Source organism: Helianthus annuus, chromosome 9 (assembly GCF_002127325.2).
Source record: "Helianthus annuus cultivar XRQ/B chromosome 9, HanXRQr2.0-SUNRISE, whole genome shotgun sequence".
NCBI classification, from domain to species: Eukaryota; Viridiplantae; Streptophyta; class Magnoliopsida; order Asterales; family Asteraceae; genus Helianthus; species Helianthus annuus.
In genome coordinates, this window is record NC_035441.2 from 169,252,630 (window position 1) to 169,263,771 (window position 11,142).

The following is an 11,142-nucleotide window of genomic DNA, read 5'->3' on the forward strand; positions in this document are numbered from 1 at the left end:
ACACCAAATAATACATACCAAACAGATTATGTAAATACATCAATCACAATACGATTTAAATGACTACATACACCCGACCAAGCGGTACTTTTATAGTACCGTATCCCAAGCCCGTATAGGGAAAATAAGTTAAGGGTATTTACCTGAGCAAAGTATAAATCAAATACAGCAAGTACACGTAGCTTTTACTGGGCTCCTAATCTGGAACGAAGGTTTTTAATAACCTATTAGAATCCTAACGGTCTTTAATTAAGCTTAGACTTAGACTGGTTAGTTTTCAAAAGGAAGACACGGTTCAAACACGTTTTAAACTACTTATGACTAATTCAATTCATGTTTTATGGATTGTAGGTGTAATTTAAGGTACCGGAGGACGATCAAGTTCGATAAAGAACCGAACACAACCAAGAAATTCAAGCTTCCGCGTAATGATTCGTCGGCACTTTTTAAACGGCGAATATATATACAAGATGTTATAATATTTTATTTCTTAAAATATTTAACAAACTCGTATTTACAAGTATATGTTTTGTCGTAATTACACTATTTTAACCGAAATTTATATGATAATTGTATAAAATGGACTAAGGGTCTTACAAGTTGGTATCAGAGCCCTGGTTTAAGAGATTCGAGTATAGTGGGGAAAAACTATGCTTGAACTTAAACCTTATGCTCTTGATAAAGATTGGTGTTCGGTTCGAGACTTGATCGCAAAATCCGGTAAGTTATTCAATACATTAACGGTCTAGCATGTAAAGTGTGGAAAACAACACATGGGGTTATCGTGTAAAACACGTTACCACAAAGAAAACAATAAAAGACCGATATAGTTAAATGGATTACGTGTGTTAACACGTGTCGTATAAAGCCTTGTATGATAATACGGGTGCTTGTTAATATTAACGTTACTAACATGTGTAGACATTTTAAGTTGAAGGAACCTCGCATTGGAACACGACGAGAGTTTAAAGAATTATCGATGCGGTAAAGAAATAGTCTGAAGTACGACAAGTAAGTCATATACGCCAAAGACATGAATTAAGAAATGGTCTCGAATGAGAGATCAAACAACAAGGAAAGTTTATCAAGGCAAGTATCTACAAGGTACACGACTTAAACTTATAGTGTAAATAGAAATATGCAACAAATACATAGTCCATGGCAAGTTGCATATAGAATATAAAACTTGGAAATCTGGATAGGTTACCAATCTAGGATGATGTTTCAAAGAGAAATTCCATAGAGATACATATTATTCACAGTTGTGAATAATGAGACAATAACTAAATTTATTTTAAATATAAACTTGGACAAAAGTAATCATCCAAGAAAGTATTCTCAATAAAGATTAAATTGAGAAAAGTAATGATCACATCAACGAATGTGATTGTATAAATGATTATAAAAAAAGGAACATTGCATATGTTCAAAGATAAAACGGGTAAAACTAATAGTTGTTAATAGGCAATTAAATAAAGTTTTACCAACTTAAATAAAACGAGAGATTACTTACATGGGACGTGAGGTGGTAATTATAATAAGGTTATGCGTACCATGTGTTGATCGCTTATTCTGGCTAAGTAAGTAGTGAACACATGATACCAATGAGCTTCTTATAAGGAACACAGTTATGTCCGATGTGGTAAGGTCGAGATGAATGAAAAAGTTAAAAGAATCTTGGGGTCAAGAAATCTTATGGGCATACTAGTATAAATGGTTTTCGAGGGAACCATAAAAACGATGTATGGCGCGTATAGAAATAGATGACCCAAGTAAATAGTGAAATAAGTCATAATGGAAGAAAGAGCCATGGTTGACAAAAGGGGGCATGTAAAACCAAAGGATAAATGACCCGTGAGGTCATAAAAACAAAGGTATTGCCCGTACAACAAGACGATCGAAGATGGAAATATTTAGTTAAATGACTCTATTTGAGTTCTTGCCGTAAAATATCAATCCGAGGAGAAAAACTCGGATTATTTATATCACCACATTAAATCCACCGCAAAAATAGTTGTGGTAGAAGACTACTTGATAAGAAATGTGGTAATATAACACTAGAAATGAAAGAGATTCATGCTCAAAATATACCTAAATACCCTTAACGGGTCAAAATAAGCATACGAGCGAAAACGGGTTTAAATTATGTACGAAACCTGTGATTAGAACCTAACATGGTAGATAATATTGAATTGAAGAGGTGCATGTGAAATAAGGATCAAACAAATATGTTTGTTTGATAAATGCATAAACGGGTCAAAATTTTGTAAAAAGGTAATGAGCCGAAGGCTTAAAAGTCTCAAAATTTATTAAGCCGGATGTTGGATTTTAACTCCATGGGATGGAGAATTTAATTACGATCACGTAGGAAGAAACGTGACGTAAAACGGATAAAAAACGAGAAAGTTATGTCCGTTTTAGTGAAGTTCGGATTTGCTGAAAAATACTGCATTCAGCAACGACAATTCTGGACAAAATGTGGCGTCGCGCCACGCGACATCAAGACCCCTGGGCTGTCGCACGACGCAACCGTATACTGGCCTTGAAATTTTTTTATTTTATTTGTTTGGTCTTGCGAACTTGTTTAAACACGTTTTAAACTACTTATGACTAATTCAATTCATGTTTTATGGATTGTAGGTGTAATTTAAGGTACCGGAGGACGATCAAGTTCGATAAAGAACCGAACACAACCAAGAATTCAAGCTTCCACGAAATGGTTTGTCGGCACTTTTTAAACGGCGAATATATATACAAGATGTTATAATATTTTATTTCTTAAAATGTTTTAACAAACTCGTATTTACAGGTATATGTTTAGTCGTAATTACACTATTTTAACCGAAATTTATATGATAATTGTATAAAATGGACTAAGGGTCTTACAGGTTTGTATTGCAAGAAGGCAAATTTGAGAAGTCTAAGATTTGTAACTTCTCAAATAGCAAAAAGACTTTTCAAGAATGGGTAAATTACTTTTTGAGTCCCTGTATTTTATGTGTTTTAACTAGTTGAGTCCAAAAGCAAAAAGTTTAACGACCTGAGTCCCTATAAGCATTTTCTTTAACCATTTGAGTCCAAATTTCTAACTCCATCCACCAAGTTTGTTAACTGCAAGGGTAATTTGGTCATTTACACACAAAGTACAAGTCTTATATGCACAAAAGTATAAGGAACAAGTCTTTAATGCATAAATATTTTAATATTATATATAAAATATTATATATATATATATATATATATATTGTTATACTCACATAGACATTTCACACACCTGTCCATCCCTCCTCTCTTTCTCTCTACCCCTACCAACACCATTAACACCACCGCACCACCACCATTCCCACCGCACCTCCATAACTATCACCATCTTCCGTTGACCGTCAACCACCAATCACCGCCTGCAAACCGGGCCTCCAATAATTAATAATCACCTCAATAATTAAAATGTAAAAGCCTCTTTCATTACAGGTAAGTTCTATGCACAGAAAGGTAAACTAAATCCAATAATAAACAAGAAACACACAATCAACATTATTTCCAAAACAGAAAAAAAAACCCTAAACATATGGACGTTGACTAGTCAACAAAGCTTGAATCTTTAACAATTTTGGTATTGAAACATAGGTTTAGATCAAGAAAGATGCAACGATTGAAATGGGTATGTGAAAAAAGTAGTAATAAAGATTGAATCTTGAAAGATGAAACTTACTTATTACCCTTAATCTTGAACCAAGCTTCAGCACAATATTTATGAGCAACAGCTAAATCATCTTTACAAGAACAACCCAACTCAATAGGACTCCCATTCTTAGAATCTTGATTGGTTAAATCAATACTCAAATGACAAATCCTACAATCCCCTTCAATCTTTGACCAATGTACCTTATCATTATGGGCCGCACCACCACCACTTTCTAGATCCACAATCGAGAAATCTGACACCGTGGATTCCCTCCCTTTCTCCTCCTCATCAGATACCACCGCCCCTACAATCTCAATGTTGGCCGCGGTGGAATGACGGCGGGAGTGGTCTTTAGCTTCCAAATCGAGTTGGGCTGGTTATAAAGTTGCCATTTTGGGAATGAATCTATGTATGAATTAAATAGTAGCACATAGCAGGGGAATAGATGGTGGTGGTGCGAAGGTGACGGTGGTGGCGGTGGTGGTACTGGTGTGGTTGAGAGAGAGATAAGCAAGAGAGATGAAGACGAGAAAGAAATCAGTGTAGTGTTTGTGGGTATTGTTTCTCTCTATATCTACTAATAATAATTGTAATAATAATATAATAAAGGACATTTTAGTCTTTTAATAAAAAACTAACAGAAAATTTAAACGGAGTTAGAAATTTGGACTCAAATGGTTAAAGAAAATGCTTATAGGGACTCAGGTCGTTAAACTTTTTGCTTTTGGACTCAACTAGTTAAAACACATAAAACACAGGGACTCAAAAAGTAATTTACCCTTCAAGAATTTATGACCATTACACCTTTCACCTGTCCCTCCAAACACTGCCGCCATCTTCAACAACAAACAGATCTTCATCATCAATGCATGCCTCCTACCCCCTTTTCAACATTATTAACTTCAATTCATCTTCAGCATAACTTCAATTCATCTTTTAACATATCAAATCAAATCCTTACTCCATTTCTATTATCATTAATCTCCATCTCTGTTCATCAATTAAGGTTACCAGTGACTACACCATTAATCCTCCCACTACCTCCTTCAATTACCCCCATCTACCATGCCAGCTTCGTTTATATCCAACCCTTACATCTGCCCCTATATATCTACCATCAAACCTTTACATCTCAACGACAAAACAGAATCACCCATCTCTGCAGTTGCTCGTTGCTGCCAGAGCCATACCGGAGATAGAATCAGCTAATTTTGCAAAAGGTAATAACCGTTGTTTTCTTTTTAAAGTGGTTATCTGAATTTGTGAATGTAACATAGGTACATATTAATATTGATCCATTCTGGATTTGTAAATTAAAAAAAAAAGCCATTGTAAATTACAGTAGTGTACGTCTTTCTTGGATTAGAGACAGTGGCTTATGATATTTTTTTTTTGTTTTTTTTGCTTTGTTTTATAGTTTTTGGAGATTTGACTACACTTAGCATTGTCATATTTATGAAACCTCTTTTATGCTTTGTTTATGAGTTGTGTTTGCCATGTCTGCTACTTGTTATTGAAAACAAGGTTGTTAATTTTGCAAGACAGGTTTACTTTATGCACTTGAACCATGTGCACCTTACGCAAATAACCAATTTCTAGATTCTGCAACTTAAAAGTTGATAAATAATACAGTTTATTAAAGTAATAAATAAAGAAAAGTAGATCTCATGGCTTCTGCACTAACTAATGGTGTTATGAAATATTTAGATTGCACGTGCCAGTTTTTAGACAGTTATGCATAGATCTTATTACTAATTACAGATTGAAACAAAGTCGTAATATGTCTGTTGAGAAGTCGGGCAGAATCTTCTTGATGACTTTGGCTCACGGTTGTACGAATAGGTTTGTCCAAAAATCTTTTAATCATTCTGGGGAAACTATTCATAGACATTTCTATAAAGTTATGGCAGCCGTGCTTAAGATGAGTGCTAACATCATCAAGCCATCCGCAAACTATAATGATGAGGTACCTGCTCTATATTAAATAATCCTCGGTGTTATCCAATGTTCAAGGATTGCATTGGTGCTATTGATAGAACACACATGAGGGCATCGGTTCGATTGAAGGACCAACCGAAGTACATTGGTCGAAAGGGATATGCGACAAAAAATATAATGGCCATTTGTGATTTTAACATGTGCTTTACATTCGTATGGGCTGGATGAGAGGGTAGTGCACATGACACCAGAATCTTCAGTGAAGCGTGAAGCCTTACAAAGGCCGGAGCTTCTATTTCCACATCTAACGGCTGGTTAGTATAAAGCATTTTTTTATGTTATTAATACTTGTTGAAACGACTAACAATTGTTTGTTATATTTGTAGACAAATATTACGTTGTTGATGTCGGATACCCAAATACTAAAGGGTATCTTACTCCATACAAAGGACAAACCATTCGTTATCATATACCAGAATTTCAACGTGGACAGAGTAGTGCTATGCATGCTCCTCGCGGACCAAAAGAGACATTTAACTATCACCACTCGTCATTGCGAAATATCATTGAACGAGCCTTTGGAGTATTGAAAGCTAGGTGGGCATTATTGAGAGATATGCATGTTAATTACACATACGAGCACTAAGTGAGTATTGTGATAGCATGGATGGCGATCCATAACTTTGTTAAAAAGTCTGGTATGTTTGATGAAGCATTTAACATAGCCCAACAAGAATCTTACAATCCCCGCGGTACTAGTGATGAACTTCATGAAGAAGTTCCGTCTACAAATCGTACAGATAATGATGGTATGTATATGGAAGCGATAAGAGATATGATTGCACAAGATATAATGGAATCACGAAGAAGAGCATAGTATGACATTAGTTTGTTATTCTTGTGCATTTTTTGTGTTTTTTTTAGCAATCTGAATGTAATATTATTATGTTCTAATTAGGAAATTATAAAATATGTAAACAAATGTTATGTTATATGTTTCATCAAGTTGTTTTTCAAGATGCAGGAGAGAGAAAAAACTTAAATAAGTTAAACCAAACACTTTTTAAAGGATGTCCTTTTTGGTCATTTACATAAATAAGTTAAACCAAACACCTTTTAAAAAAACTACTTATTGACTTATTGGCTCATAAGCTAAACCAAACATATTTTTAAAAAGTCTTTTTCAAAAAGTCATAAGTTAATAAGTCCTTCTCACAAAAAGTACTTTTTAACTTAAATAAGCTAACCTAAACACCCCCATAGTAAGGTGTTTGCGGGTGGGATTTCATGGAAGACAACAAAAGATACTTTATTTCTGGATTGAATTGTGTTTTTCTTTCTGGATTGAGTTTGTGGGGTGGGATTTCAATGGATGACACCCATACAATTCTTGGCAGAACGGTTTGTTTTTCTTTTCTTTTCTTTTCTTTCTTTCTTTCTTTTCTTTCTGGATTGAGTTGTGTTGACTAATGAATTTGTTTCACATAGGTTGTATATTAGCTGTTTATTATTATGTTAACATATAGGTTTGTTGATAATGATTATTACTTTTGATTAGGGCTGTAAACGAACGGAGCGTTCAGCGAACCGTTCGTGAACCGTTTGGCGGGAAGTTCGTTCATGTTCGTTTGTTTAATAAACGAACGAACATGAACAATAAATTTCGTTCGATTAGTTAAATGAACGAACATGAACAGAGGTCTCATTCGTGTTTGATTGTGTTCGTGAACGTTCGGTAAGGTGTTCGTGAACGTGTTCGTGAACATTCGTTGATTTGTATTCGTTTATATTCGTATGTTTGTGTTTTAATTGAAGATCTTTGTACTTTCTTATGTTTTATTTGTACTTTTTATATTATTAAACTTTTTTATTTATTTTATTACCCTAACAATTAAACTAGGAAACCCACTTTCACCTTGTTTATGCATCATTTCCCTTTCATTTCTCATTATTTACATCGGCGAATACGATCGACCTCTGTTCCACAATAAGGGATTCAAATTCGAGTGCTACTCTCTGGGCCATCTATCTTTATCCTTCGTCGTGTTCGCCAAATTTTTTTGTGTTCGTTTGTGTTCGTGAACCGTTCGCGAACACGCTCATTCCCTTAATGAACGAACATGAACATAAAATCTCGTTCGGTAAGTGTTCATGAACCGTTCGTGAACACATTTGTTTCCTTAACGAACGAACACGAACAAGGTCTTGTTCGTGTTCGTTCGGTTCGTTTACAGCCCTACTTTTGATGTTTGACTAATGAAACAAAAAATAGAAAAGAAAATAAGGATTTAAAAAGACTAAAATACCTTCACATGAAAAGTATGTGAGATAATTAACCAAAAAATCTAACCAGGTTAGTGGTAAAGGTTGAACCATGTATCAAAACATGAACATAAATGTTGGTTTTTGCGACTTCATAGTGAAAGGTATAAAGTGCAGTTTGAGGCAAACATAAAGGTTGATTTGTGCAATTTTGTCTTGTATGTATGGGGTCCTTATAAAATTTAATATACTGGATCTACTAATTTTTTAAAAACAATGAGGTCCAGGGACTCCAACCGGTTCAATATGGGTCCACCCCTACCTACATGACAGACTATCCTTTAAGAACTACCCTCTTACATATCCAATAGCCTAATTAATTTGTGAGGGGGGATCTATAAATTAATTAGTGTTCTACCATTATGAAATTTGTTATTTCTTTTCTCAACTAAACTTTCTTCTCGAAAGATCATTCTCTAGTATATATGTGTATGCATAACCTACTTATACTTTGACAAACCTTTAAAAATACACAAGCTTAATAACATATTTTCTGAAGTGATTTTACATTCAAAACATCTTATGTAATAAAAGTTCAATAGGTACAAGAGAAAAGAGTGTTTGTGCTACAACGTGTAATACTTATTGTCAAACACTCTTTTTATGTATTTGCAACTGTTAGTGATATAATAAGATTGGTGAAAAAAAGCGAAGGTAATTATTACTATATTAGTGTCATCACCAAATCTTGACATGAGGTAAACTTGGTGTAATTTAAGAGACGATTGTGTAACCTTTTCCTTTTAAAAGACAAAATTATTACTATATTAGTATGAAGAAATAAGAGGGGGTCGCTTCGTAAAGTGAGAAGATTGTTTGGTGATCCCTTACATATCATAACAAGAGAACATATATGATATTTATTTTCCTCATATATTCGGCTTTTATTATGCTAAGTTTTATCTATTATATCATATCTAAGAGACAAAAACTTCTTATTTTCTATCTCTGATTATCTAATTCCAAGTCATTGATATTCAAATCTACATTTGTTATAACTATAACTTAATTATATAAAATCTAAATGCATTGTACTTGTCGACGCTCTTGGCATTAAACCTTAGCGAATATACAAAGGCCTAGAATTTTTAAGTTAAAAAGATCATATGTTTTTATTTTATTTTGGTCTGTTTGTATATTACCCTCGATATGATTAACATATAAGCTGAGAATATCTTGTTCTAGTGTATTTTGATTGATTAAACCTTTATACATATTTTCAATTAGATATAAATATAATCAAATCATTAATAAATTGTAGTCAATGGTTGGGCAAAAAGATATAAGCTAATAATGCATCCGCCACCACAAGAATGTTGACAACAACTTTCATAATAATACCTGTAAATGTGATCACATGCAGTGTGTGGCCTGTCTTGAGAATAACATGCCCCATGATATCAACATCATCTACTTGCATTGGGAGCAAGGGTTGGTTTCATTAAAGAAAATATATGATATTAAAAGGTTTTCTAATTATATATATTTAATTACTCTTTTTATAATCCTTTTTTAATAAACAAATTAATTAACATTGTATTATTGAACACGTGAACAACGTCTAAAGCGAAGATTGAATCATTTACCACCCAAATTACGCTACGAGTCCATGACCAAATCAAGTTACTAGACAAGCGCTAGCGCTACAACTCGATCAACCATGACAAAACATCAATAACCAAATTCAAGATGCGAGATATGGGTTGTTTCAACATAATTACTTGAAACCTAAGACAGCGTAAATTAACTATAATAGTTGCTCCACGATGCATCTAAAATACTTCTTTTGTTAGGTTTTTGTTTGTTTTCATCATCGCAAAGGGGTTGGCTAAATGCACCCCCTTTTTTACTAGTCATACCCTCCTTTCTAAAAGTATAATTTAAAAGTTGTTAAATTTCACCCCTCTAAACGAATTCAAATATTGTTTTTGAAAGCTTTTGTGTTTCTATAATTTGAAGACAGTTTCTCTTACTAGTATTTTATTATGTTTCTATAAAACGTCATTAAAATTAAATAAAAAAAGATATTTTTTATACAATAAAAAAGTTTCAGAACTTTTCTTTGAAAAAAAAACAGTTGCTTTTATATTTTTTATTTATTTCGTATTTTAGTTCTCTCATCTTTCTATTTCTATTTTTATTAGTATTATTATTATATTAAAATGTTTTTTAATATAATTAACAACTTTTATTTATTAAAAGTAATAAGACGTAAAAAGAAAATAAAACGTTAGTTAAGTTGGCTGGCTTTAAAGATTCATTTAATTTTTTGTGTATCATTGTTTATACAAACCGAATTCGCATACCCACTTCAAGCAGCTATGAAAAAAAAATCCATTTCAAAATTAAAAAGACTCGCTTTAGTTTAAAACGTAAGAAAACGATTATTTTTCAAAGAATCAAAAAAGTTTGTTTTTAAATAAAATAACGTTTTAAAAACAAATACTAGTAATAATAATAATTAAAGATAAAAAAATGAAAGAAAAACAAAAGGGTTTGAATTATATTAATGTAAAAGTTGAAGGAGGAGGTGCATTCAGTAGAAAAGGGGGTACATTTAGCAACACCCCATCGCAAATCATCGTTTGAATTCGAACTAGTAACCGACAAAGAACAATATAACATACATCTTTATTATTGAAATAAAATTAAAATAGTAATTAAAGTACACAAAGCTCATTAAACTATTATTCCATATATTAATAATTAACTTACATGTGCATCATAACTTGTATCTTGAGCTTAGGGAGTGTTTTTAAAAAAAAACTTGAATTTTCACTTTTAACTCAAGCATTTCATATTTTACATTTTAACCCCTTTTCATTTTTTACTTTTAACTCAAAGTTTTCCATCTTTTATAATTTAACACAACACTTTATTATTTACAACTTTCGTACCCCATACTTTTTATCTTTCGCAACTTTTTCATTTTACGTTTCGTTCTAAATTTTGTGAGTTAACATGTCGTAGCGTGCATGTGAGGTTCAACGTTTTTGCTCTATTTTTTCATATTTGACAGACCCATCGCAACGCGTTCATTTTTCCCCTTTTGAAAAGTTCGCCACAACGAGCGGGTCGTAGATCGACTAAGTTATTATTTTCTACGTTTTATATTTCTTCGTATTAAGACACTCTAACGGGTGTGTGTGGTTCAACGATTTTAGTCAGCTTTTCGTTCAGTGTAATTTTTACCATTT

The 11,142-nt window shown here is 32.9% G+C and overlaps 2 long non-coding RNA genes across 2 annotated transcripts; one reads left to right on the forward strand and one right to left on the reverse strand.

Annotated features, from left to right (window-relative positions):
* Positions 1–3,070: 3,070 nt before the first annotated feature.
* On the reverse strand, positions 3,071–4,247 carry LOC110879527. The gene is made up of 2 exons (XR_002558745.2): positions 3,713–4,247; positions 3,071–3,401 (listed from the first exon to the last, which is right to left on the reverse strand). It is a non-coding gene; the product is annotated as an uncharacterized LOC110879527 (long non-coding RNA).
* Positions 4,248–4,460: 213 nt separating this feature from the next.
* LOC110879528 lies at positions 4,461–6,640 on the forward strand. Its single transcript, XR_002558746.2, has 2 exons — positions 4,461–5,937; positions 6,010–6,640. It is a non-coding gene; the product is annotated as an uncharacterized LOC110879528 (long non-coding RNA).
* The last annotated feature ends 4,502 nt before the right edge of the window (positions 6,641–11,142 follow it).